At 35.4% G+C, this 26173-nt stretch overlaps 1 long non-coding RNA gene and 1 pseudogene across 1 annotated transcript; one reads left to right on the top strand and one right to left on the bottom strand.

The window, feature by feature from the left end:
• Nucleotides 1–6843: 6843 nt before the first annotated feature.
• Nucleotides 6844–11634, bottom strand: LOC120218684. The gene is made up of 3 exons (XR_005525261.1): nucleotides 11601–11634; nucleotides 7104–7270; nucleotides 6844–7006 (listed from the first exon to the last, which is right to left on the bottom strand). It is a non-coding gene; the product is annotated as an uncharacterized LOC120218684 (long non-coding RNA).
• Nucleotides 11635–13384: 1750 nt separating this feature from the next.
• On the top strand, nucleotides 13385–21793 carry LOC120218889 (annotated as a pseudogene).
• The last annotated feature ends 4380 nt before the right edge of the window (nucleotides 21794–26173 follow it).

Genomic DNA, 26173 nt, shown 5'->3' with positions numbered 1-26173 from the left:
GGATGGTGATTGGCAATCAATGTGCATTGATTATCTTGGAGCTGCTCCGCCAGAGTTTAATGGAGGTAGAATAGCTTTATCTTGGTTGAAAGCTAATTTTGAGGTTTTAAATGAAAATGCTTCAGAGGATCAAGCAAAGGCATGTGCTCGGGCATATATTCTACGAATAATTGGAGGAATATTGATGCCCGACAAATCTCGCAACCAGGTGCATTGTATGTGGTTGCGGCATCTGATCGATTTTGATGAAGCTGGAAGATATAGTTGGGGTGCTGCAGTTTTGGCATTTCTCTTTAGAGAAATGTGTCGGGCGACGAATTATAAGAAAACTGCTATCGGTGGATGTCTTCTGCTTCTACAATCATGGGCGTGGTTCCGCATGCCTTTCTTATGCCCGATCGTGAATGAACCATACGTATTCCCTTATTGTTGAGGTAATTTTCGAACTAAATTTTGATTTAAATATTTTCAATTAAATAGGGTGATATTTAGTTTTATATTATATTTCATAGGTGGTCGATGAAAAAAAGGACCATAAAAGTATACCTACTGGGTTAGAGGAAATTCGTTTACTTATTGATACGAAAGCTGGGTCTGAGGTATGTTTTTAAATTTGTTTAATTATTAATATTTTAATTTAAAATATTAGATATAATTAGAATATTTATTTATTTGAATTGTATATTTATATTTCAGTTTCAGTGGATACCTTATGCGAGCGATGAAGTGAAAGCTTGCATCCCACCCCACCTTAGTGGGTCATTAGAGGTATGGATATCGGTTATACCTCTTATATGTTATGCTATTATTGAGTGGCATCCAGTTGATCGCGTGCTCCGTCAGTATGGTTGTACGCAATATATTCCTGGAGCTCCTAGAAATTTAGACGACGTGCATAACATAGATAGACGGGGAAAGAAAGATGTTAACTGGGTGGTGAGACACAGAGATTGGATTGCGCTTTGGGAGAACCGATATACACTGTTGGCCCCTCGACAATATTACGCTGAAACTGGTCATATGGTTACGGATAACTATATGGACTGGTTTAATGAAAATGGGAAGCCGTTTCTACTTTCGGCGGAAGCACGAGGGGTTAACATTCCTAGGCGCCGAGAAAGACGTCAACCGTCTCAATATCATCGTCCCCCGACGCGTGGACGGAGAGAAGGCGCTACCGGTTCTGCATCAGTCCCACCACAACATCCTTATTCGTCGATGCCGCAGGGGTACATGCCCAGCCCTCCACTTCATATGCCAAGCCCACCAGTTTATATGCCATCTCCGCAGGGTTACATTCCGAGCCCGCAGGGTTACATTCCTAGCCCGCCAGGTTACATGCCTAGCCCGCAGGGTTTTATACCATATGGAGGTGCATATACGACTATGTTTAATGATCCAGCATATGCTTCATATGCATCTTATTTGGCTGGTGGTGCTTCTCCGCAGACACCTCAATCTTCATCTGGATCACATACATCGATGCCAATGTTTCCACAGTTTCCACAGTTCCCGGGGAGCGGTGGGATTGTTACTAGAACTCCTCCAGGGTCGTTATTTATACAGGCCCTTCAGCCCCTTCAGCGTCATCTACACCAAATGAAGAAAATGCTGCTGATGATGATAGTGAAGATGAGGAGACTGAAGAACAAGTTCCACGAAGAAATCCTCCACGAAATAGGCAACCACCGCCATGTGGAACTCATTCGAGAAGACGACATCGGTGATCCAGTTATATTTAATGTTATTTAAATAATTAAATTTCAGAATTTTATGTAATTTGGTTATGTTATTTAAATGTTTCATGGTTGTTACATACATATTTTTTAATGTTATTTTTTATTCACGTTTAACATTAAATGTTTGATAAATGTTTTTAAAATACAAATTATATTATTCGAAATTTAAAATAAAAATAAAAATAATATTATTCAAATTTAAATTTAAAATATAAATTATAGTATTCGAAATTTAACATTAAATTTCAACTTAATATTCCAATTGTATTCGAAATTAAAAGTTATATTCCAATTATAGTTCACAATACTTAAATTGAAATTAAATTTATCCATACATATGATTTTATCATTAACATATATATTAAAACGTATACATTAAAATCAACTTATGTTGAGTTCATCGATCGACGAAATCAAGTTCAATAGGAAGGCATTCATCTGCAAATGCTTATGATCTCAACCCACGTGGCTTCACCAATAATCCATATGGCAACATCTCTTCTACTTCAAGGGGCAGACATTCATCTGCCAATGTTTTCGACTTACATATGGAAATGCCAACGAGACGACAGTCTATTCACATCCCACATGATACAATGGCCTCAAGTTCAAGGGGAGGACACGCAAGCGGGAACTTATTTGACCTCAACATTGGATTATCGGAGGAACCCTCATCTCCACCAGAAGAACCTCTTCGGGAGCCAGGTGCAGATGGTGCTGAAACGGGATTATTCGTTGAACCTGACTCACCACAGTTTAACGTACATTCTGATGATGACGAGGATGACGTTCCGATAAATACAACACCAGCCGAACTTCCTGCACATATGTATGAGGCTGATTATGATGCAATGTATGAGCCTGAATTTCCAGATCTTCATGATGTTGGCAACTATGGACTTCAATCATCAGTCAATGACGGTAATTTACATATTGGAATGGAGTTCGCATCGAAGGAGGAAGCAATGATGGCAATAAAGAGTTACAATATTCGTAACTCAGTTCAGTCCCGAGTTGATCGATCTAACACGGAGAAATATGTCTGCTACTGCGTCCAACGTCACAATGGATGTCAATGGATGGTCCGTGTATCAAAGAGGAAGAGGAATAACAACTTATGGGAACTAACCAGATACAACGGTCCTCATACATGTTGTGCAACAGGTATAAACCAGGATCATCCCAACTTGGACTCCAACATTATTTGTCAAGCAATCATGCCCATTGTGAAGCAAAGCTCTCATATAGCTGTTGCAGTGTTGATTTCTGCTATACAGTCACAATATGGGTACACTGTCTCATATAAAAAAGCGTGGTTGGCAAAACAGAATGCCATTTGCAAACTTCATGGCGAATGGGATTCCTCTTACAACGAGCTGCCCAGTTGGTTTCATGTTGTGCAAAGACTTAATCCCGGGACAATTGTTGAGTTCGAAACTCAACATCATTACGTGAATGATCGAATGGTTCGCGATCGCTGCCAATTTTACCGAGTCTTTTGGACTTACCCTCAGTGTATTAATGCAGTCAAGTACTGTAAACCAATTGTCCAAATTGATGGTACTTTCTTGTATGGGAAATACAAGCAAGTTTTATTATTGGCTGTGGTCCAAGATGGAAACCGCAATATTCTTCCTGTTGCGTTTGCCCTCGTTCAAGGAGAAGACACTGAGTCTTGGGCTTTTTTCCTTAAAAATTTACGTTTACATGTTGTCACCAAGGAACGACTATGCATTATTTCAGACCGAGGAGCCAGGATAAAAGCAGCAATGGACTCTTTGGGTACAATGTATAGACCTCCACATGTTCAACATCGTTATTGTGTCCGTCATATTGCTGCAAACTATTACGGAAAATACAAGAAGAACGATGAACGTCAGTTAGTCGTGCGGATGGGTATGTTACTTTTTTCCAATTTTTCTATCAATTTTATTACTTATTTATACTTCATATTAATATTACATATTCCTAATGGCTTAGGTTACGAACTCTTACCTCAAAGGTTTGAGTCGATGCTACAAGAGCTGTTTGGCAAAAATAAGAAGGGGTGCGAGTACATTATGGACATCAGCAAAGAATGTGGACAATGCATATGACGGGGGTATCGCTATGGTCATATGACAACAAACTTGGCTGAAGCAATAAATTCAACCTTAAGGGGGCGCGTCATTTACCAGTCACGGCGTTGGTCAAAACGACTTATTTTCGTTTGGGTCAACTCTTTGCAAAACTCGGTGGACAAGCTCTTACTTGGATGCAAAACGGACATATTTACCACCCAAGACTATAGCCGTTTACAGAAAAAAGTGGCTACATCAATGGGATGTTAGTTACAAATTTTTCTCGCACCCGTGAATTGTTTCGTGTAACCGAAATGCCACGTCCGCTGCAAGGGATTGAAGCTAACTCTTTCAGAGTTAATCTGCAAGAGAGGTGGTGCGATTGTGGTTTCTTCAAGCACTCAATATCCATGCTCTCATGTCATTGATGCTTGCTCACATTCGCATTTGGACTACAAAAATTATGTTGATCCCGTATACCAACTTTCACAAGTTTTCAAGGTATATGAATTGAGTTTCCGCCCATAGGAAACGAAAGAGACCCAAATGAGATTCAAACTTGGCTTACAATTGTACCAGATCCATTGCTATTGAGGGACTCAGGTCGTCCAAAATCTACTAGAATACATTGTGATATGGATATTCGGGAGAAGTCACAGAACAAAAACGATGTGGGCATTGTAGAAACATCGGGCACAATAGAAAAAAATGTCCAGCTCTGTTATCATCATATAACCGTTAACTCTTATGTAATTAAAGTTTTTAAATGAATGTTTTTATTTCTAATAATTTAATGTTATTGCATTTATATAATTTGTCAATGTATGTACACCTAAATAATTTTTTTTAACTTTTAAATACATAAATATATTTAATATATTTATTTAATATAATATTTAATATATTAGTTATAATTTTTTTTAAAATATAATAATTCCACCTTCTAAGTAGAGAAAAATATTAAATTAAACAAATTAAAAGTTATTAAAAAATTTATGTATACGATGACACATTTCATGTTCTGATTAGAGGATTAAATTTATTAAATTAAATTTTCAATAAGACTAATTTTATAAAATATGTAAGTCTTGAAGATTAAATATGTAATTATACTAATTTATTAACTTATGCATCAATATTTTCGTTAAATATTGATATGAGATGACTAGATTGATTGATAACATTTAATAATTAACTGATAAAATTAATAGATCGATAATCAAAATCAAAATACTCGAAACTTGATAATTCTTACATTATAATCGAACATTTTACATAATATATTATTAATTTTATAATAATAAAAATAAACTATTTATTATATAATAAAATACGTGTCTGCTGAGTTGGCAAAGGCGCGTCCCCAGGGACGCGCCTTTCACACGTGGCATCCAACTCAGCGAAAAACACGGGTAAAGCGCGCCCCCGGGGACGCGCATTTGCCAACTCAGCAGAAAGGGTGCTAGTTCTGGAAATATTGATCAAACGGTGTCAGAAAAGTAAAAACCCGATATTTCATGTTACTTTTTATTTTAACGGTTTAAAGTTCCACCGTTACAACTGATCACATCACGGGGTGAGAGACCACGTGTCGGTTTCTCAAAGGCAGAGAGCTACAGCTGACACATTATTGAACTACAATGACATTGGGTTGGAGTGATTTCTAGACCATAATAATGTGTATGTGTATCATATTTTCTAAAGTATTCGGCCTTCTTAAAATATATATTTAATGGATGGAGGGAGAGCGTTTTGGGGTTGGGAGTCGGGACCTACAATTAATTACTTAGTCTTCTAACCTCTTTTCTTTTTTTACTTTTATTTTAATTCATGCAAGCCCATATCCAGAATATCAGTGTCGGTGATTAGATTTTGGATAGGGTCGTCAAGTTATTTAAAATTGATCTAATTGGGTTTTATAAGATCAATTTCAATTTTTCAAAGAAACAAAATTTAGGTCAAGTTTTGTAAATAATAAATTAAGTAGGGGTTAGAAACTATAGCAGTTCAGTTACTGCATGATTACTCTGTGTAGATCATACTACAATGAACTCAGATTATTCTTCTACAATGCCATATTATGAAAGATTACTTTGTGATAAGCCATCATCCAATGGTAAAATGCTGACTTCTTCAGCCACAAAAGCCTTCCAAGACCCAACATTGATAAAACGACGACAGATATCGCGTGTGCAATAAGGCTGTGTTAGTAAATTACAACCGCAAATTGAAAGAAAGGTCACAAGCTGCTTCTCTATGCGGTTAAATAGAGTTATCACTCCAGTCATAAACTGTGGTCAAGCTGCTGGCTTAATAAAAAAAATTATTGTTCCATGTCTCTCATATATGCATCCAAACTCGGACTGTCTACCTCATTCCCACAACTAAAGCCATCACCGCCAAAGGAAAAAGCTTCTCCCTTCCCAAGTTTTCACACAAGTCATACTTGATAAATTTAACAGGTATTTCCCCTTCAGCGGTGCTCCCTTCTTTGCGTTTTCTTACACCATCTGTTGCTGTTGATTTCATCAAGCAAGGAGCAGACAAGTGGAACAGTATCCATTGAATCAATCATTTCTAGATCACTATCAGCTTTCTTGTCTTCTTTCCTCTCATGAACCATGCAAGAAAGATTTTCACCCAAACATTTGCCGCTTGTCTTATCAACTCGGATCTCATGTTCAACTCGACTTGCAAAGCAGAGCCTTGGCATAAACCTTTGAAATGTCACAGTCAAATATTCTCACTCCTTGATCCTCGACAATGAGTAGCCACTCTGCAAATGAGACCACCTGATTAGACATTTAAGAAACCAAAATCAAAAGAGTATAAGAAAGAAGAATTACAAATCATGAGCGACACATCCAATGCCAGGGTTTGCTGGTCTAGTGATTAGTGATTACATACGCTCCACTTTGGACAATGGTAAGAACAAAATATCTTCTCATCATCACATAGCATGTTGACATTCTTATCCAGACCATCCATTGAAACAAGTGCTGAAGCCCCGACAAGAGAGAAGAAATGACGAGCATAGAGATAGCAGGCAACTCACTGAGAAGAACTAAAGGAGTGGAAACATTCAGGCTCCTTGCTTTGTCACTCATCCCAGTCTGACTGGTAACCCACTTGATCAACTGAGAGGGCAGCCAAGATTCAGAGAAAGCATTAAAGTAAGAGATAGCTTTGGTCTGGTTACCATTCTCCCTGTGGCCTTAGATCATGGCTTGTGAGATTTGTTGGATGGGATATTCTAATAAAAAGCAATTGCACCAAGCCTTGATCTCCACATTCAGAATCATACATCAGTGACCGTATGGCATTGTCAGCAACAAAGGACCATGTCAAAACAAGATCTTTTAGTTGTTTGCCAGGTAGCAGAATTCCTCCTCGTGGACCGAGGAATGTATGGTCCATCTTTATAACAGCATCATACAGAGTCTCTCTTAAAATAACTTCATTTCCATGGCCCTATAAGAAAATGGAGGTTAATTCAAGTATCTAACAAGCACAATCAAATATTCACCATACATGCTAAATAACTGAGAAGCTCATAGCGCAAAGAGATAGTTTGAACATTTCAAATGTCCAAGGATTTAAAAACAACAAAAAGACAACTAGCTTGGAAGGTTTTGTTTGGTCCTAAAACTAATATTGAGGGAACTTTTTTTGAGGGAAATTATGTTGATGGAAAACAAGCTATTTTCGGTGTTAGATATAATGCAATTCTAAACAACCACTCATAGGCACAAATAATGCTAGGTGATGATGTCAATATTCAAATATCAGTTTAATGCAGGTCTTTGCCAGCAGGGAATGCCTACTGCTGATTGGATTGTCAAAGACAACTTTTTGCTGATTTGCAGCATTGAGATGGTCAAGTGGCCTGCTCATGAAATATGAAAAATAGGAACATCTTTCTGGTCTGGTCCTCTTTCATAAGACATGCAGGCAACTGGCATAACAAATAGCTATAGATCTTTCCAGTTTTATTTCAACACATTGCCATTGTACTCTCTATACTTAATCTTCTACTGTTCAATCTTCATGTAAAGGAGAAAATTGCCTAGTTCTACAATTTGAAACCAAGAAGTTGCCCTGTTGAATAGCAACAGGCTTTTTCCGAAGCTTAATTTTGAATAGTAAGTACAGATGCAATAAAAATCAAAGAGAGGAAAAAAGAAGTGACAGGTGAAACCGGTTCCAACAACATCCTGAGAAAGATATCTGTTACACAACAATGAATTGGAACTAGTAACATCAGCATCAAACAGGGGAAGGATAAAAACAAAACCTTATCACAAAAAGGAGTACCTTGCTAGCAGTAGGCTTGGAATAAAAAGCCTTGTCAAACAGAAGAAAACATCAGATTCCATATTGTGGCTTTATATGAAACGTATCAATCAAATGTTTGTCCACAAGGGAACAGAAGAAAAATGATTGACACTCATTCTTGATAGAAAATTTCTATTGTCACTCGTTGCATTTCAACACATGCATGCACAGAGATGGACCGAGGGAGGGGCGTGCGAGGGCAGCCGTCTCCTTGAAATTTTCAAATTATCATATATTTTAGATATTTCTTTGTATTTTCTATTGATAATATGTTTTTGACTTCTAGAATTTTATAAATTCACTCCCTAAAATTTTAAAAGTTCAGCCCCTTAACGTAAAATCTTTCGTCCGGCCCTTCACCTGCAATGCTGACATACTCGTACAAGCATGCATACGCAGGGCATGAAACTATGTAACCTATATGTGCATATATACGCCATACATGGGTCAATGTTGTATATCTACTTAACTGATCGTACGTTTAACAACATGAGCTCGATATTTAGATTTTTGCTTTATAAAAGAAACAAGGAAAGTGTAATAAGTAGTGTCGAGTGTCGCGACAATGATATAATTAGATATCAAAGTCAAATTTGGTGACCTAATAAATGATATGAGAAAGACAAGCCAATTCATCCGTAATCCCTATCGAACTAGAAAATTTACTTACCACTGGTAGAATTAAATGACGTTTAAACTAGTTCAGAATAATTAAGAAGAAAAAGCTTCAATTATACATGTAGACATTCATTTTCGTCTATATATTTTTATTTTTTTTTATTATGTATATATATATATAGTTTGCAAACGGTTTTTATATATTATATACAACGGTTTTTGAATATATATATATAGTTTCTAATTTTTTATAATATATAGTTTTTAAAACATTTTAGAAAATATATATATATAGTTTTTAAAATCATTTTGAAAACTTATATATATATTTTTTAAAAATATTTTTTAAATAAACTTATATAATATATAGTTTTTGAAAATATTATTTTTAAAACTTATATATATATAATTTTTTTAAAAACATTTTGGAAAATTATATAGTTTTCAAAACAATTTTTTTGAAAATTATATAGTTTAAAAAACATTTTTGAAAATCTATATATAATATTGTTTTTTAAAACGTTTTTAAAAAAGTTTATATTATATAATTTAAAAAAATATTTTTATTTTTTTATTTTTTTATTTTTTATACTTATATATAGATATATATATATAATATTATCTTCAGGTTCGAATAAAGGGTCCAATGCAACGGGTCCAGACAATCCAAGTGGGCCTGACCCAGCCTAACCAACATCCAAAGTCAGCTAGGGTTCCCACGCAATGTTCAGTCAACAGCGCCGCACGCAACAGTCATGCCAAACAACACAAGTGTCCGGCCGAGATCCTCGGGACTGAACTATCTCGGGGTACTCGGCAACAACCCACCACGATCCCAAGAACTTCGAAACCCAAACGGCCAAAACCGAGCTATAAAAGCCTCGGTGAGGCCAACAGTACGGGACACGGTCGGACCACACAGAAATGATCATCTTGAACTCACAATACCAAGAACAACCATCACACGATAGTACCAACACAAAACAATTGAGGACCACCGGTGAAAAACAGGACCATCGAATCAACAGTGGATCATCGAGCCACCACGGACTCAAAAACAACACACAACAAAATAAACCCAAAGGCCGAAGCCCCACAGCAGAAAAATCCAAGCAAACATATACAGTAAGCAAGACAAGGGAAGAAAACCAACAGTCACCGTGAAACGGTGAAACAACGACGAAAAGGTAAAGCGTCTCGGCTTAGATCTACTCCGATCTAGTGGCTCTTTTATGGTTTTGAGGACGGATTCGGCTTCGGGTTGACGGGAAGAAGCTTCTAGGTGAGTGTGGGTTGCGGCCGGAGCGATTTCTGGTGCGGTGGAGAGGCCACCAGATGGTGGCCGGCGTTCGACCAGAGGATGAGAAGTTGAGAGCATCTGAAGAGAGGGGGAGAAATTGAACACAACAATACCCACGGTGAAAGACCGGGGACAAACATCAAGCCATCACAAACCATCATTGAGCCATGATAGACCCAAAAATAACCAACAAGATATCACAGAGGGAGGCCAAATACAGCACCCACATCAACAACAAACAAATCGACCATCGAGCAAACACAAAACCATCAGATAACACAACGAAAGTCAAGCAAAAAAACCAAGAACAAACCAAAACAACCAAGCGTCGAAGCAAAACCAAGTTCAAAGCAATATATAGCAAGAAAAAACCAAAGCATCTACCGAAGAGTCACGGGGAAAGCGAAGAGTTTTCGCCGAAGAGGGTAAGAACCGAGACTTTCAAGGCTAGATCTACTCCGATATAGTGGTTTTTCCTTGCTTTGAAGACAGATTCAGCTTTGGGGTGGAGGGAAGAATATTCTAGGTGAGTTTGGTTTTTTTCGGCCGCCATGAGCGGCGGAGCGACAGCAGACTTGAAATCGGTGAATTGGCCGACCCGGGAGAGTTGGGAGAACTCTTTCTTTTTGTTTGTGTTTTGCAAATGAAACAAAAAGCTTTTTTTTGGTTGGTATATAGATGAAATTTATGGGTAAATCGCGTCTTAAACCATCCCATCTTAGCCGTGTTTTCATCTTGGTCCCTTTGGGGGCCAAAATTGATATTATGCCAATTTGTTAAGCATGTTTTAATAATTTGATTAATATACCGTTTCAGTCCCTCAAACTTATCTGTTTCTTTACACTTTGGTCATTGGACCATTCATTTTAGTTTATCTTAATTTTATTATTAAATCTTATTCTATTTTAATTTAGCCACTTTTATTCCTTATTAGCCATTTCTATTTTAATTTTCACGTTTTGATCCTTTTTGGTTTTTAAACTCTTTTGTTCCCTTTTAAAATTTAATATTTATTTATTTTATTTTTATTTTATTTCGTTTATTTTCCTTTTTTTATTATTTTCATTTATTAAATTTTAGCTATCTTATTTAATTATTATATTTATTTTTTTCCTTTTTATTTTTTGTTCTTACAATCTAACAATATTTTTGACATTTTAGGGAAACTTTCAATTAATCGAAGGTAAGAAATTCGAATCGGTTTTTTTTTTAAATTCTAATTTAAATTCTAATTTTTGCAATTAAGACAACCGACAAATTAATGGTACCGAAAGGGCGGTTCAAGGGTGCTAATCTTTCCTTGACCGTAACCGACTCTCGAACCCGACACGTTTCTGGTACAACGCAGATCAGGTAAGATGGTGTCCAACCCACCTAAATTTGTTTTAAAATGGTCGGTGGTGAGTCTAACCCAATCAATCCAAGTCGAAGCCCAATTCCGGACCCAACCGAAAGAAAGTTCCGACAATACAAATTTTGAAATAAAACTTATCCGCTGAAAATGAGAAATAAATGAAGATAAAAACCGCAGAAAAAAGGGGGAAATACCTAGAAAGTGAAATTTTCGAAACCCAGTTATCATTTTATCGAAGCAATCATGCACATCCTTCTCCAACTCCAATTTTTGAATCCCATTTCCAAATTTCAAACACAATATCAGCAGAAAAGCCTGACACATAACAACACCAGCCAAATAGCGAGTCCCGCATCCTGCACTGATTACTTGCGAGTTTTTCATTAACAAGTGGAAAAAACACCTTCAAGTCATCTCTCTTTTCACATTCCTTTCCAACTCTATCTACCATCCAGACACGCAACAAATCACCGAGATGCGAACTCAAATGTCGTTTCCATCATCGTCCATACCGCGGCATATGCTAATAGCTCGCAATCCCTTATAACGAACTCTCCACTTCCCTTCTTAACTCTTTTTGACCAAAAGCTAAGGGGTAAAGCTCATAAATAACGGGAGCGAGTACGGCGATTCTTTTGACGGAGTTGCAGGAAGTGGAGCAGGAAACTAGAAGCTGGAAAAGGTCTTTGGAACTGGAGATTGAGCTCGGAGAGTTAAATTTGTTTTGTTTTTTTTTACAATCAAAGCGTCCATGTATTTTAAGTTGAAAGAGAAGAATATGGTTAGATAATTAAGTTTAATTCTACATAAGTCATGACATTAAACCATTACCTTTTTGTCATTTAATTTATATTATATTAGATAAATAATTGAAACGCAACATTTTTATTAGCAAACGATAATATAGAGAGTTATGATTCTTACACTTAGTGTAAAATTTTAGTTTTACATTTTTTAGGATTGTTGGAGGAAGTGAAATCAAATGTTGAATCAATAGTAGAAAATGTGAAGATATTCACAGAGAAAAAAATAATGAGTTAATCTCAACATTTGATTTCCCCTAATCCAATTATCCTAAAAATGTAAAATTTAAAAGTTTTCAATTATTTTAATAGAAATAATATTGAGTTAAGATACATTAATATTGTTCAACATTAACAAATTTCTAATAAAATGATTAAATTAAAAATAAATTATATTTTTTTGTTTTGTTTCTATTTTGGTTACTTAATCATTATTTTTGTAAATCATATTTAACGTTATATTTCATTCTATTTTAGTTATTTGTCTTTAATTGGAAATAGTAACGTGACATGATATAGTAATAGTTTTAATCCTTAAAATCTACACATTATAGCAACTCAATCTTACTTCAAAATAATTAAAATTCTCTAATTTTCATAAAAAAATTAATTTGATCCAACCTAAAATTTCAAAATCTCCCCCTAAAAATCGATCGATCGTCGTCACTCGTTTGTTTAATTATCATAGTCGCCTCTTCATGTCAGTTGCACACCCCTTCTCAACTCCCTAGAACGTGACGATAAACGAACCTCTATGAGGTCGGTTGTGTGTCTAAACATCGTTGCACGCCCCTTTATAGATTTTCAATGAATGATTGGAAGTTGAGGCTAGCGGACGTCGAACAACTAATGTGGAGAGATAAACTTACGGGCACAATCGAAGGATTATGTATGGAGGGTGTGTGTTTTTGCAGACAGAAAAACGACGATAATGGCGAACAAATTTACGGGCACATTGTAGGAAAATACATCCGGTTCTAAAGTTGGTCGAATCCAACTCTTCGAAATGACACATACGAGAAGGATGACACTCCTATGACTGTTGACGCTTGCAGAAATTATGGTACGTTTTTTGGGTTGATGTTTTAAATTTGCCTGACTTTATTTATATTGTAGAATGACATTTTTATTTTAATTAATTATTCACTTTATTAGGAAAAATTGAGGGAAAAAAGATGGAGTATCATGTTACTGCTTCGAGTCAAGGTATTGTTAATGATGATGACATTGAAAACCAAGCTATTAATGACGTTTTGGGTCCTGAAAGATATGGTCGGGTGCGCTGTCAAGGATCATTCATTACTCCCACCAAATATTTTGGATCCAGTTCATCACAGTACATGTCATCACAGTCTCGATCTTCCCACAAGAAGTTTGTCGTTTAAAAGAAAGTTGGCTGAGATGGATCAACAAATGGCTAACTTGAAAGCGGAAAGAAGCAAGGGAAGCAGAGAGCAGCAGCAGAAGCAGCCAGAGCAGCAGCGGAAGTAGAGAAAGAAGCACACAACAAAAGAGAAAAGGCGCGGCAGCACAGAGAGAAAACATATCAACAAGATGTGAAGAATTTGAAAACGACTCAATGATATGATGCTGATGATTCAAAAAACGAAACCTCAGAATCCACCATCGTAGTTCATTTATGTTATGAGCATTCTAATGAACCTTGTTTAACTGAACTTATATTACGTTAATGAAAACTTTTATTTATATATTGGATTTGATGTGTTTGTTATGGATATAGAGTTTGATGTTATATTGTTTTGTTGTTGGATAATGGAACATGATAAAAAACAGTTTTGGGGTAATCAAGCATAATTTTTAGGAATGTTAATTATGTGTTATTTAGCGGCGTTTGTAACAAAAAACGTCGCAATATACCATACATTCAGCGGCGTTTGTATCCTAGAAATGCCGCTATATACAGAACTTTACCAGCGTTTTTAGCAAAAATGCCGCAAAAATCAATACATACTGCGGCGTTTGTGAAAAAACGCTGCAAAACATCAAAACTACTGCGGCTTTGTGGAAAAAACGCCGCAAAAATGCAAAAAATCAACACCTATTGCGGCATTTTTGAAAAAACGCCGCTAAATATCATAACCGCGACGTTATCGAAAAACACCGCTAAATATCAACACCTATTGCGGCGTTTTTGTTTAAAAATGCCGCGAACTTTAGCGGCGCTTTTTAACGGCGGTTTTCGCGGCGTTTGTCTTAATGCCGCATGTTTTTTAGCGGCGCTTATAAACGCCGCTAAAAGTAAAAAAACCCGAAAAAACCTGTTTTGTTGTAGTGAAATGGAGATGTTACAATACAGTGGTGAGAAAAACAATCATAGGAGTTTGGGGGATCGTCGGATGAGTGCGACGATGATGCGATTGTAATAGTGAGCAAAGCTACAATGAGAGTCCAAGGGAATCGTCGAATGACGAATAAATGATGAACTACGACGTGAAAACAGTGTTTGCAGCTATGGAGAACACGGGTGATTGTCAAAGATGAAATTAAAATAAAAAGGGATATCCACATAATAAGTCCCCAAGCTTCAAAAGTTAAAAAAACCCTTCCAAGCTTCAAAAGTTAAAAAAACCCTTAAATTATTATTAGATTATTAATCAATTATATATAATGATGAACTACGACGTGAAAACAGTGTTTGCAGCTATGGAGAACACGGGGTGATTGTCAAAGATGAAATTAAAATAAAAAGGGATATCCAATAATAAGTCCCCAAGCTTCAAAAGTTAAAAAAACCCTTCCAAGCTTCAAAAGTTAAAAAAAACCCTTAAATTATTATTAGATTATTAATCAATTATATATATATTACTAAAATATTATTGAGTTATTAATAAATTAATAAATCATTTCAAATTAAACTGATATAATTTTTAAATTAAGTACTTTTTTGAATCATGATCAATTTGATAGAATATGAAAGTTTTTAATACTGAAACTGTTACTATACAAATTTCATGTCACTAGTTCTGTTAAGTCAACGATTAAACCTAATGATGAGTGACCAAAACAGAAATGAATCATAATGTTAAATATGAAGTTAAGAAAAATAATAATTATGTTACCAAACAGAAATAAGTTAATTGGTGGGTGACTAAATAGATAATTTAGGCTTAAATTTCTGGCTTGTTAAAAATAAATGATTTAATTATAATAATTTTGTTTGGTGATAAAATTATAAATCCTTAAAAATTGAGTGACTGTTTAGTAGTTTAAACTAAAAAAATGAGAGGAGAGGAACAAAGAGAACATAGTAATCTACGCAAACATGGCCTTAACGTCATTCCCCAATGTTTCAAAACCGGACCGAACATTGAACCGGTGAAGGTACTGATTTACTGATTTAATCGGGTTCAACCGCAGTTGAACCGGATTTTATATATAATATTTTTTTATTTTTATATAATATCAAGCAATATTAATATATATGTAACACTTTTTTTAAGTTTACAATATTAAAAGATAAAATATTACAAGTCGTAACATGGTATAAATGAAAAAACCATAAAATCAAATGAAACAAAATGATTCAAATCAACTACAACATAATATTTAAGGTAAAACTATTAAATAATAAATATAATTATATAACTATAATAAAAAAATAAAATTGAGGTTTAAAAAAATCATAACAAATGATGTCATTTGGTTTAATTAAACAATCCCACATGGTTAAAAAACATAGAAGAGTATCCCAAAAGTTTAAAGAGTAAAAATATGAGAACAAACAATCACACATGGCTAAGAAACATAGAAGAGCATCCAACTTACTTCTATAAATAATATAGGTAATTTGACATTCAAAATCATGGAGCCTTTTGGTGAGCACAAAGCGAATATTCTTTCGTTCAATTGAGCTCAAATTTTAGGCTTCAATCGAACTTCTAATTTTTTTTTGAGTTTGAGCCTTTTTGATTTCAAGTTTAATATTATATTTCGAGTTGATAATTTTTAGCTCGTGAGTTTTGAGTCGAGTTGAGCTTACTTTAAGTTTTCGAGTTCGAGTCGAGCTCAACAATACTCGAATTGACTCGGCTCGTGAACAAACGATCGTTGGTGGTTTAATTTTTTTAAAAAAAAGTGAACATGCGATTCAAACCGGTTTTACGGTTTTCAACCGATTCACCCCGATTTTCCCGATTTTCAACCGGTTCTGTGCTAATCCGATTTTGAGAGTTAACCAACCGACAGGCCACCGATTTACGGTTCAACCGATCGAACCAACCGATCCGATCCGATTTAATAACATTGCATTCCCCATATTAGAGACGGGAAGGGCAGGTCATTAAAATTGAAAGAGAGAAAAGTCGACGTCGTTTAGCATCAGGTAGCGGTCCCACGGAACATGAGTTAACTATTTTATAAATAAACAAATAAGAAAGAAATAAAGAAGAAAGAGGGAGAGTGTGGGGAGATACATCCAACAATCCTTCAAAAAAGCTACGTTGCATTTCCTGCTTTGTCGTTATCTTTTAATCTCCAATTTTTTATTCTCCCGAACTAGAAAAAAAATTGTGAAAGTTTTCAATCTATGGAGAGACTAGCGAGATGATGGCAATAAAGAGTGAAACCTCGTCGCTGTTCATTTTCTGTAAAGTTTATTTTCCTTAAAAACATATATATAATCTATGTTCATTATTTGTAAAAAAGGGAGAAAAGGAAGACATGGATAATTTATCAGTGCGGAAGCTGTTGTTTCTTATCTATGTGATCGATTGAGAGCTTGCATTTTTGAACGAAGATTGCTTCGAATCGACGAAGTGTTTCGATTTTTTTGTGAATAAGTGTCAGATCGGCACGTTGATGCTTGAGTTTTCTTTATTTCATTTCTTGAGCAGGAATCTGTTTAATTTTATTCCTTATTTATTTGGTGGGGGAAAACAAGAGCAACGGTGGTGCCAAAGCAGCCGTGGCTCCGGTTGGAGGACCACAACAGCTGGACTGGAAATTCTCGCAGGTATTCGGAGAACGGATGGCCGAGAGGAAGTACAGGAAGGTGTAATATTTGGATTATTCAATTCGATTTCTCTTAGGGTTAATTATGCCAAGTTATTTATTAATTATAATTTTAGTAATTTTTTATTATATAATCGCTTTTCCACATTGCTATTTTTTTTCCATTGTTTAGTCGGTTATACCGGAGTTCAATTTGATATAATTCGGTTGGATGAAAGTAGAATGTTTGGATTTAGGTCTAGCTTCATCACTAGCTTCTCAAAGTGTGATGTGAAGCAATGGCGTCTAAATCATGTTTTAACGATTGTTCGATCAATATTGAAGTATGCTTGCTGAGTATTCCATTGTTGTAGTAATTTCTTTCACATTGGAGGTATTATAGAAAATGGAAAAAAATTCTAAGTGAACTAATCAATGATCTGGCTTAGATCTGGCAGTGCGTGTCGCTTGATCTATGAGTTACTGTTGTTTGAGCCAGTGGGAAGTACATTGTGATGTAAACTGTTTTGGCTGGGTTTTTATTTTTCAATGATGTTGTCCTTTAACTATCCCCATGTTAAGAGGAAAAGAATTGGAACATTTTGAGTAAGTATTACTTTCCATGATTCTAACAGTGGGTATAATGTTCTCAGTACTTGTTTGTCTTCATGTTATGCTTCATCTGCTCAGTTCATTTTTTCCTTCTTTTCCAGTTGATATCATATCTGCTATGAATTTGATAGAACTGGCGATCACCTTGCTACTGGAGATCGTGGGGGTCGGGTGGTTTTGTTTGAAAGGACTGACACTAGACATGTATGTCTGCTCACTGCTTTCCTGTTTATATTTCTGAAACTATATGTTGGTTCGTGCTCCAGTGTTATATTGCATTCGTGATACATTTCTTTGACAAAAAATGTAGCATGTTGGACAACGGAAAGAACTTGAAAGATGGATTATCCAATGAATAGGCATCCTGAATTTCGGTATAAAACAGAGTTTCAGAGCCATGAACCAGAGGTATTATTGCATAAACATAGGGATTATTTTAGTTTACATGCTAAAATATTCTGGACTTGAATTCCATTGAAATAATTAACTTTATTGGTTTGACTCAGTTTGACTATCTCAAGAGCTTGGAAATTGAGGAGAAAATTAACAAAATTAGGTGGTGCCAGTCAGCTAATGGTGCTCTTTTTCTTTTGTCTACAAATGACAAAACAATAAAGTTCTGGAAGGTAGGTAAAGACATTTTTTATTGAAGTTGTACACAGATTAGTACCCCGACAATCACTCTGTATAACACCAGTATCCCAAAAGCAGCAATGCAGCAAACCTACGAATCAAACCTTGTGATATATTTGTTTCTCTACTGTCATTTCAAATCTGGACAGGTACAAGAAAGAAGGTAAAAAAAGTATGTGACTGAATGTGGACTCCACGAAAGCCATGGTAAATGGTTCTATTGTTGGTTCAAGTATATCAACAAGCTCCAAGCAATACATGAGAATGGAGGATGCATAGGCAATGACTTGTCATTCCCAACTACGGGTTTCCCATCTTTGCGGTTGCCAGTGGTAGTGTCAACCAAGAATGCTTATTTCTAGGAATGATAATAAAATATAACATATTTTATTTTGTTAAACTGCAATGGTTTGGCCATGTTCGATTTATCAACGATATTGTATAAATGATTGCTAATCTAACATTTAATGCTTCTGCTTTAGGTAACCAGTATTGAATCTTATGGCGAGATGTCAAGAATTATGCATGCCCATGACTCATATAATTCCATTTCCAGTAATAGGTCTGTGTACTTATTTTATTTAATCTAGCTACAGTCTTTTGTCTCCCTCTGATCCTTATATAGGGTACATTCTTTTTGGTTTCCATCGAGTTTCAGCTTTCTTGGGGTTTAATCTTTTTTGTTGTTGTGGTCTAGGGCTGGTGCTTGACTTTTGAACCTGACAACTTGATCTTCTAAGCTTCTTCACGATTTTTCCAATTTAATTGTTCCTTTCTTCTTGATTTGTAGTGATGGTGAAACTTTTATTTCGGCTGATGATCTACGAATTAATCTCTGGAACCTGGAAATTAGCAACCAAAGTTTTAACATGTGGATGTCAAACCTGCAAACATGGAGGATTTGACTGGTGGGGATTCCCTTTTTGATTGGCAATTTTGGATCCTTTTGGATTTATTATTCTTTTATATTGCATATGGTTTATTGGTAAAAGATCAATTCTTTCTGGTTTCCCTATTCATCTTGCTTTCTTTTATTTATCTGCAAGTTTTTCTTCCCCATTTCACCATCCATCTTCTTCCTTTTTTTTTTTTGAGAGGGTTGATGTGGGGCTGACGGGTGGTAGGGCCCATCTCACTCTTTGGGGTTTTTCAATCGTCTTTCCTATCAATTTTATGATGTTTTCCTGTAAACAATTTCTACTATATGTATCTGTCATGTTTGCATAATTCATTGCTTCACTTCATATTGCAGAGGTGATAACCTCAGCAGAGTTTCCTAAGCATTGTAATATGTTAGCTACAGTAGTTCAAAGGGTTCAAATCGTCTTATTGATATGCGACAGTCTGCACTCTGTGATTCTCACAGCAAATTGTAAGTGGCCTTTGCAATTTCAGTTTTGATTGGTTTATTTATTATGGTGGATCGGGGAATCATCATTAGCTTTAACCACTTATTGTATTTTCTTAATGTTACAGGTTTGAGGAACAAGTTGCTCCTGGCACCAGGTCCTTTTTCACGGAGATCATAGCATCAATCGTATTAAGTTTGCCAAGGATGGGAGACATATTCTAAGTCGTGACTACATGACCCTTAAGGTTGATAAGTTTCTATGAAATCAATTCCTTCTCTTTCAAGCAGCCATTGCTGTTTGTCATGCCTTTCGGATATGATGCTTGTATAATAGCTGAATCTCTACATTTATATATCCTCCCATCTCTTCTATTGTTCATAACAAGGTTTGATTTGGCTGTCAGTTGTGGGACATAAATATGGATCTGGTCCAGTTGCAACTTTCCATGTTCATGAACATCTTAGACCTAAGGTAAACATATTCTTGTGAGATTCTTCTGTTGGCTTTAGATGGGGGCACTATATTTATTTCCTCATGATGGATTTGTTTTTATTTTGGGATCTTGAGCAGCTTTGTGATCTCTATGAAAACGATTCCATCTTTGACAAATTTGAATGTTGTCTTAGTGGTGATGGACTTCGAGTGGCTACTGGGTCGTACAGGTATTGTGTGTGTTGGGGGGGGGGGTTGTATAAATATTAATGGTAGTATGTTTTAATCATCTTAAATTAAACATCCACTACGCTAGGATCTGGACATTATTATATATTGTAGCATCTTTTGTGATTTCAGCAATCTGTTCCGGGTCTTTGGTTGTTCTGAAGGTAGCAGAAGCAAACAACACTGGAAGCCAGCAAAAACCCCATGAGGTATGTTCTGATGTTCTTGGGTACTTATTTATCCATGAGAAGCAAAGAAGGAATATGTTTTTGGCCGCTTGGCTATTGGTAAATATAATAATTTGCGTAGTTTTGTTGGGACTTGTTTGACCTTTCTTGGTTTGGAAAGTCCTTTATCAAAAGAATGTCTCGTCGATTGTCAGAAATCACCATTTAAGTTATTGAATTTTCAGGAGACAAGGTGAGACGTCATCAAGGCCTTTGAGATCCCTTGGTAGTCTCTCTGGTGTTGTTAGACGAGGTACATGTTTCACATCCTTCTTACAGAGTTCAAAATTTGGAGATGTCTTGATTTGTGTTCCATCAGTTTAATCTAGTTTTTTTTGCATAAAAATCCATAAATCCCTGATTTGTGCTTTTGCTTCATTATTAGTGGATTGGGATAATACTAATTTTTTTCTAACTAGTTTTTGAACAATAACTGATTCGGGAAAGCATTTTATATTTTTTTACTTTCATAATGTGAGGTTTATCTATCACCTATTTACGATGCATCTCTTTCTCTTCAACCCCATTTCCAGTAAAAGGAGCAGAAACTCGGGAGTTGATGCAAACGGAAACGCATTTGATTTCACAACAAAATTGCTACACCTAGCATGGCATCCAACTGAAAACTCTCTTGCATGTGCTGCATCGAACAGTCTTTACATGTATTATGCATGAAGATAACCCAACAAAGCTTGTGATTATTTTGCCAGAGATATCGCTCCAAATTCTTCTCTAATTAATGATGCAGAAGAGGCTGCAAGCATGGTTATCAGACAGTCTTGGTGATTTATTGAAATTTTAGATCTTGTCGTTCAACACCAGAGTTCGATGTATCTGTTGCTGATTTGTCCACTGATTAAAATATTCTTTGTAGGGATAGATGCAGTGTTATCCCCATTCTGTTTTGTTTAGGTGGAAGAAAAGTATGATTAGAACTTCCTCCAACTTTTGAACTCAAGTCTTTAATCAAAAAACTTCTCTAGTTAGGGCTGTGATGCAATGTCGCCTTGCTGGGTTTGAGAGACTAATGGGATCTTTAACCCCAAAATCGAAGGTAACCAAAAAAAAAGGAGCTATATACTGTTGCATCAAGTCTCGGTGATATTATTATTATGTGTTTAAATCTTGTTCCATTTCAACTTCAATTGTTTAAAGATTTCAATTTTTACGATATTTAATTTAACTATTCTGTTTCATCAATTTCAAAGAAAAGCTAGTTTATCATTTCTATTGTGTGCAACAGATTAGTTCGGACCAATTAAAATTACTAGTATGACCTGATGGAAGTTTCAAATTTTATTATTTAATATGAATTTTAACTCAAGAAAAATTATATAAATATATATTGTTTTTAATATCAAATGTTATTTTTACTGATGATATAATATATTTCAGAGGAATAAACTGGTTAAAATGATTGTTCTTAAAAATGTGTTTTTCAATTTGATTTTTTTTTTGGATAATTAGATTATTACCCATGAAAGCAGTAACTGCTTCAAATCCAATACAATCAAACAAGCATAAAAAAAGGGGTGTCAAGAAACACAAAAAATCATACTATACCCCAAGAATTACAAAGAGAAAGATTAGTTATATCCAATCTATGACAACCCTATTGCTAAGTTGTATTCCTACAGTCTTTTTGATTGAGGCCAGAATCTCGTCTTCGGATCTGTAGGTTCTTCGAAAAAGTCTTCGATTTTCTTCTCATATTGTATAATTGAGAGTGCACCAAGAAAGCTTCAATATACTAGTAAGCAAGGACTTTCCTTTCCATGTGTTATATGCCCAAGTAAGCAAATTAGTCCAGGTAAGAAGAGGTTTATGAATACATGTGAGCTGAAGAATAGAATTCCAGATTGAAGCAGTTGTTTTACATTCAGCAAAGAGATGGTTTCTGGATTCCCTTGCTTCGGAACAGAGGATGCACATATCATTAGTTCCAATTCCAAACCGTAGCAGCCTATCCTTTGTAGGAAGGCGATCCAAGATAATCCAAGAGATTAAGCTATACTTGGGAATGTGTAATGAAAACCAAAGCGTTTATGCCATGGGACTTTACCGTTTTTCTGTCGAACCTCTTCCCAAATCAGTTTGGTAGTCATAGCTCCGGATGCAAGAAGAGGTCGAGCAGCTGCTCGGAGTTTCATGATTTTCCTTAGGATCCAACTTGAGTTCTTCGGTTCTTCCATGTGCCAGAAATCATGATCCTTGATGAGATAGTTGAGGATCCAAGCTACCTAAAGGGAACCCTCCCCTGCAAGTAATTTCTTTATGAGTAGAAGCATGCATGATTTGTTCCATGACTTGATGTCCTTAAGACCAAGTCCGCCTTCCGACTTTGGGTGCAAATTTTACCCCAGCTAACTCTAGCTCCCACTGCTGAAATGTCGGAACCTTTCCAAAATATCTAGAATAAATTTGTTCGATTTGTTAATAACAGATTGTGGCAAGACAAGTTGCCTACACCAGAAGTTTACCACACTAAATAGAACTTTTGATCAACTCCAATCTGCCAGCGTAACTTAGCTTCTTCCTGGACCATTGATGGAGTTTGACCTTGATATTGTCTATGAGAGGCTGACAGTCTTTGACCGAAAGCTTCCTTGTGACCAGATGTATCCCCAGATATCTGACTGGTAGTTTTCCAAGCTTAAAACCAGAAGAATTAATAATAGTGTCAAGAGAGTAAGCTGAAATTCCAGCAGTAAAGATTTCACATTTCGCAACATTAAGCTTGAGGCCAGAAATTTCATAGAAGTAGTTAAGAACAGTGATGACTCCCATGACAGATTCCAGATTTCCCTTGCAGAAAATTAGGAGATCATCAGCAAAAATAAGGTGGGTGAGATGAATTTTCTTGCATTTAGGATGGAAATTAAAGTCCCTTTTGCAGCATCATTGTTGAGTAAATTAGATAAAATTCATTACCATGACAAAAAGATAGGGGAAATGGGATCCCCTTGTCTAAGACCCTTAGTACCTTTAAAATACCCAATCAAGCTTCCATTGAAAGCTATGGAGTAAGTTGCAGCAGAGTAGTAGGCCACTATCCATTCTATAAAAATTTGGGAATTGAAGAGCCTTTAGAATGCTAGGAATGAATTTCCAGTGAATTGAATCAAAAGCTTTTTGAAGATCAATTTTCAAGGCATACCTTGGGGAAATTGATTTCCTCCCATAACCTTTCACAATTTCTTGGGCAATGAGGGTATTGTCTATAATACTCTTCCTTAACAAAAGCGGATTGATTAGAGGAAATAATCTTTGGCAGGAATTGAGTCATCCTAGTAACAATGATCTTTGTGATGACCTTATAAATTACTGAACAACATGAAATAGAGCGAAAATCAGAGACTTTGCTAGGGTTCAATATCTTTGGAACCAAGGCAATTGTAGTGGCATTAAAAGCTGGGAAGATATAAGATTCCTTGAAGAAAAAGGTAATAGCTTCAATCACTTTTTTTCCAACCATTGGTCAGGTTTTCTTGAAGAAAAGAGAGGAATATTCATCTGGGCCTGGGGCCTTATGATTTCCTTGGCTGAAAATGGCCTCCTTGATCTCTTCTGGAGAAACTTCCTTAGTAAGGCCATCATAATCTTCAAAGAGAGGAATAGGATGAATGAGGTCTTTAAGAAGCCTGGTGGGATTCTTTAATATTAGGGTCTTGAGAGCCTAGAAGTTTTTGGAAAAAGTTTACTACTTCTGAGGATGTCATCAAAAGTTTCCAACTTCCTTGATCATCCATAACCACTATAATGGTGTCTTTCTTCCTTTTAGGACTGAGTGGAAAAATCTGGTACATTTGTCACCTTCTTTTAGCCAGTGAATTTTTGCTTTTTGTTTGAGAACCATTTGTAACATCCTCAATACCGGGTTAGTGACCAAATTGTAAAGTTTTAGAAATTGGTGATTAAAGTAGGATAATTGAATAGTTTAATGATTATTGGAAATATGATGAAGGTTATTTAGTAATTATGGAATGAATTAAAGGGTAAAATGGTCAATTGACAAGTAAGATTTTTATATTTCTTTTATAAGATAAGGAACCACGTGAAAAGAAGAATTATCCAGAGTTTTCTTTCTTTTTCTTCCTTCTCCCGTATCTCCAAGCTCAAAGGTGAGTTTCTTTGTTTTATGGATTAATTGTCGATTTTAAGGTTAGGTTTTGATTATTAGATGATAACTAAGCTTAAGGAAAACTTAAGTTATCTTAAAATCAAAGTATGATGGAGTTAGGAGGGATTAAAGACTTGGGGTTCTTGGGTGAAATCTTAAAATAGAGTTCATTACTCAAATTGGAAGATAAATTTGACTTTTCAAGGGTTAAATTAAGAGATATGAAGTGATAAAATGAGTTTTGAAACATGTTGGAAATCTGGTATAATTCTTGAAGTTAATAAAGAGGAGAGGATATTAAGGTTCAAGACGAGATAAATGAATATAAATGAGTTTGAATAGGAGTAAGTATGTTAAGAATACGAAATGGAATGATATATGAAGTAATTAAGTTGAAAAGAGGGGATTTTCGGGCATAAATTGGATTTCTGGGCTATGTGCATCGATGCACATTCAAGGTGCACCGATGCATCAAGGGTAAATTTCCAGAAATTGTTCAGTGTGCATCGATGCACAGGAAGTGCATCGATGCACCCTTAAAAATGGAAACATCGAATGCAATTTATACATCGATGCATAAGGAATGCATCGATGCACTTCAAGGAAAATAGAATTATACCGTTCTTTTGGTCTACGAAATGATAGATTGGAGTATATCAATTGGATACTGATATGTATCAATGTATGATCATATAGATATCGAGCACGAACAAGTCCCGGAACGATTATCAAGTCAAGATTCGATCGAAAGAGATGAAAGCATAAAAGTGGATTGGAACTTAGTGAGGCTCAGGTGAGTGCATACAAGCTAGTTGATGATGTTTAATGGAAATAAGACTTGCGACGAGTCTATTTCCTATATTAGAATGCATTAATTTATGATCATATGCATATGTTTGATTTGGGTATATGTGATATATATTACAATATGTGTTAATGATTGTGTGATACATGTATTATGATAAGTATAGGAATTAATATGAATGGTCTATATGATTATATGGGAGTGTGAAATAGGTTATATGATAGGTGACCATACATGTTATTAGTATACGTGATCAATTATAAGAATCAATATAATAGATTTATATGACTACATGAGAAAGGTGATGAGTTAAATAAGATTAGACTATAGAGTAATATGAGAATAATATTAGTGAAGGGAATTGAGTATAAATGATAATACCAAACCATAAGATAAGTATTTACTTATAGGATAATATGATATTATATGAATATAAAATATAACTTTATGAGGAAGATTGAGTGTTATATGATTTAGGTATGGAAATGATCTATGTGTAAGTAAATTACGTGATTATGTGACCATGTGTGAAATAGGGTAAACTAGGTAAGTATAAGGTATGTAAATATATGGTTATGGAACAAAGTATGTAATAATACAATGTT

Source organism: Hibiscus syriacus, unplaced genomic scaffold (genome assembly GCF_006381635.1).
Source record: "Hibiscus syriacus cultivar Baekdansim isolate YM2019G1 unplaced genomic scaffold, ASM638163v2 tig00110201_pilon, whole genome shotgun sequence".
In the NCBI taxonomy this organism is placed as follows: Eukaryota; Viridiplantae; Streptophyta; class Magnoliopsida; order Malvales; family Malvaceae; genus Hibiscus; species Hibiscus syriacus.
Note: the sequence above shows the minus strand (reverse complement) of the source record. Positions and strands in the feature narration are given on the sequence as shown.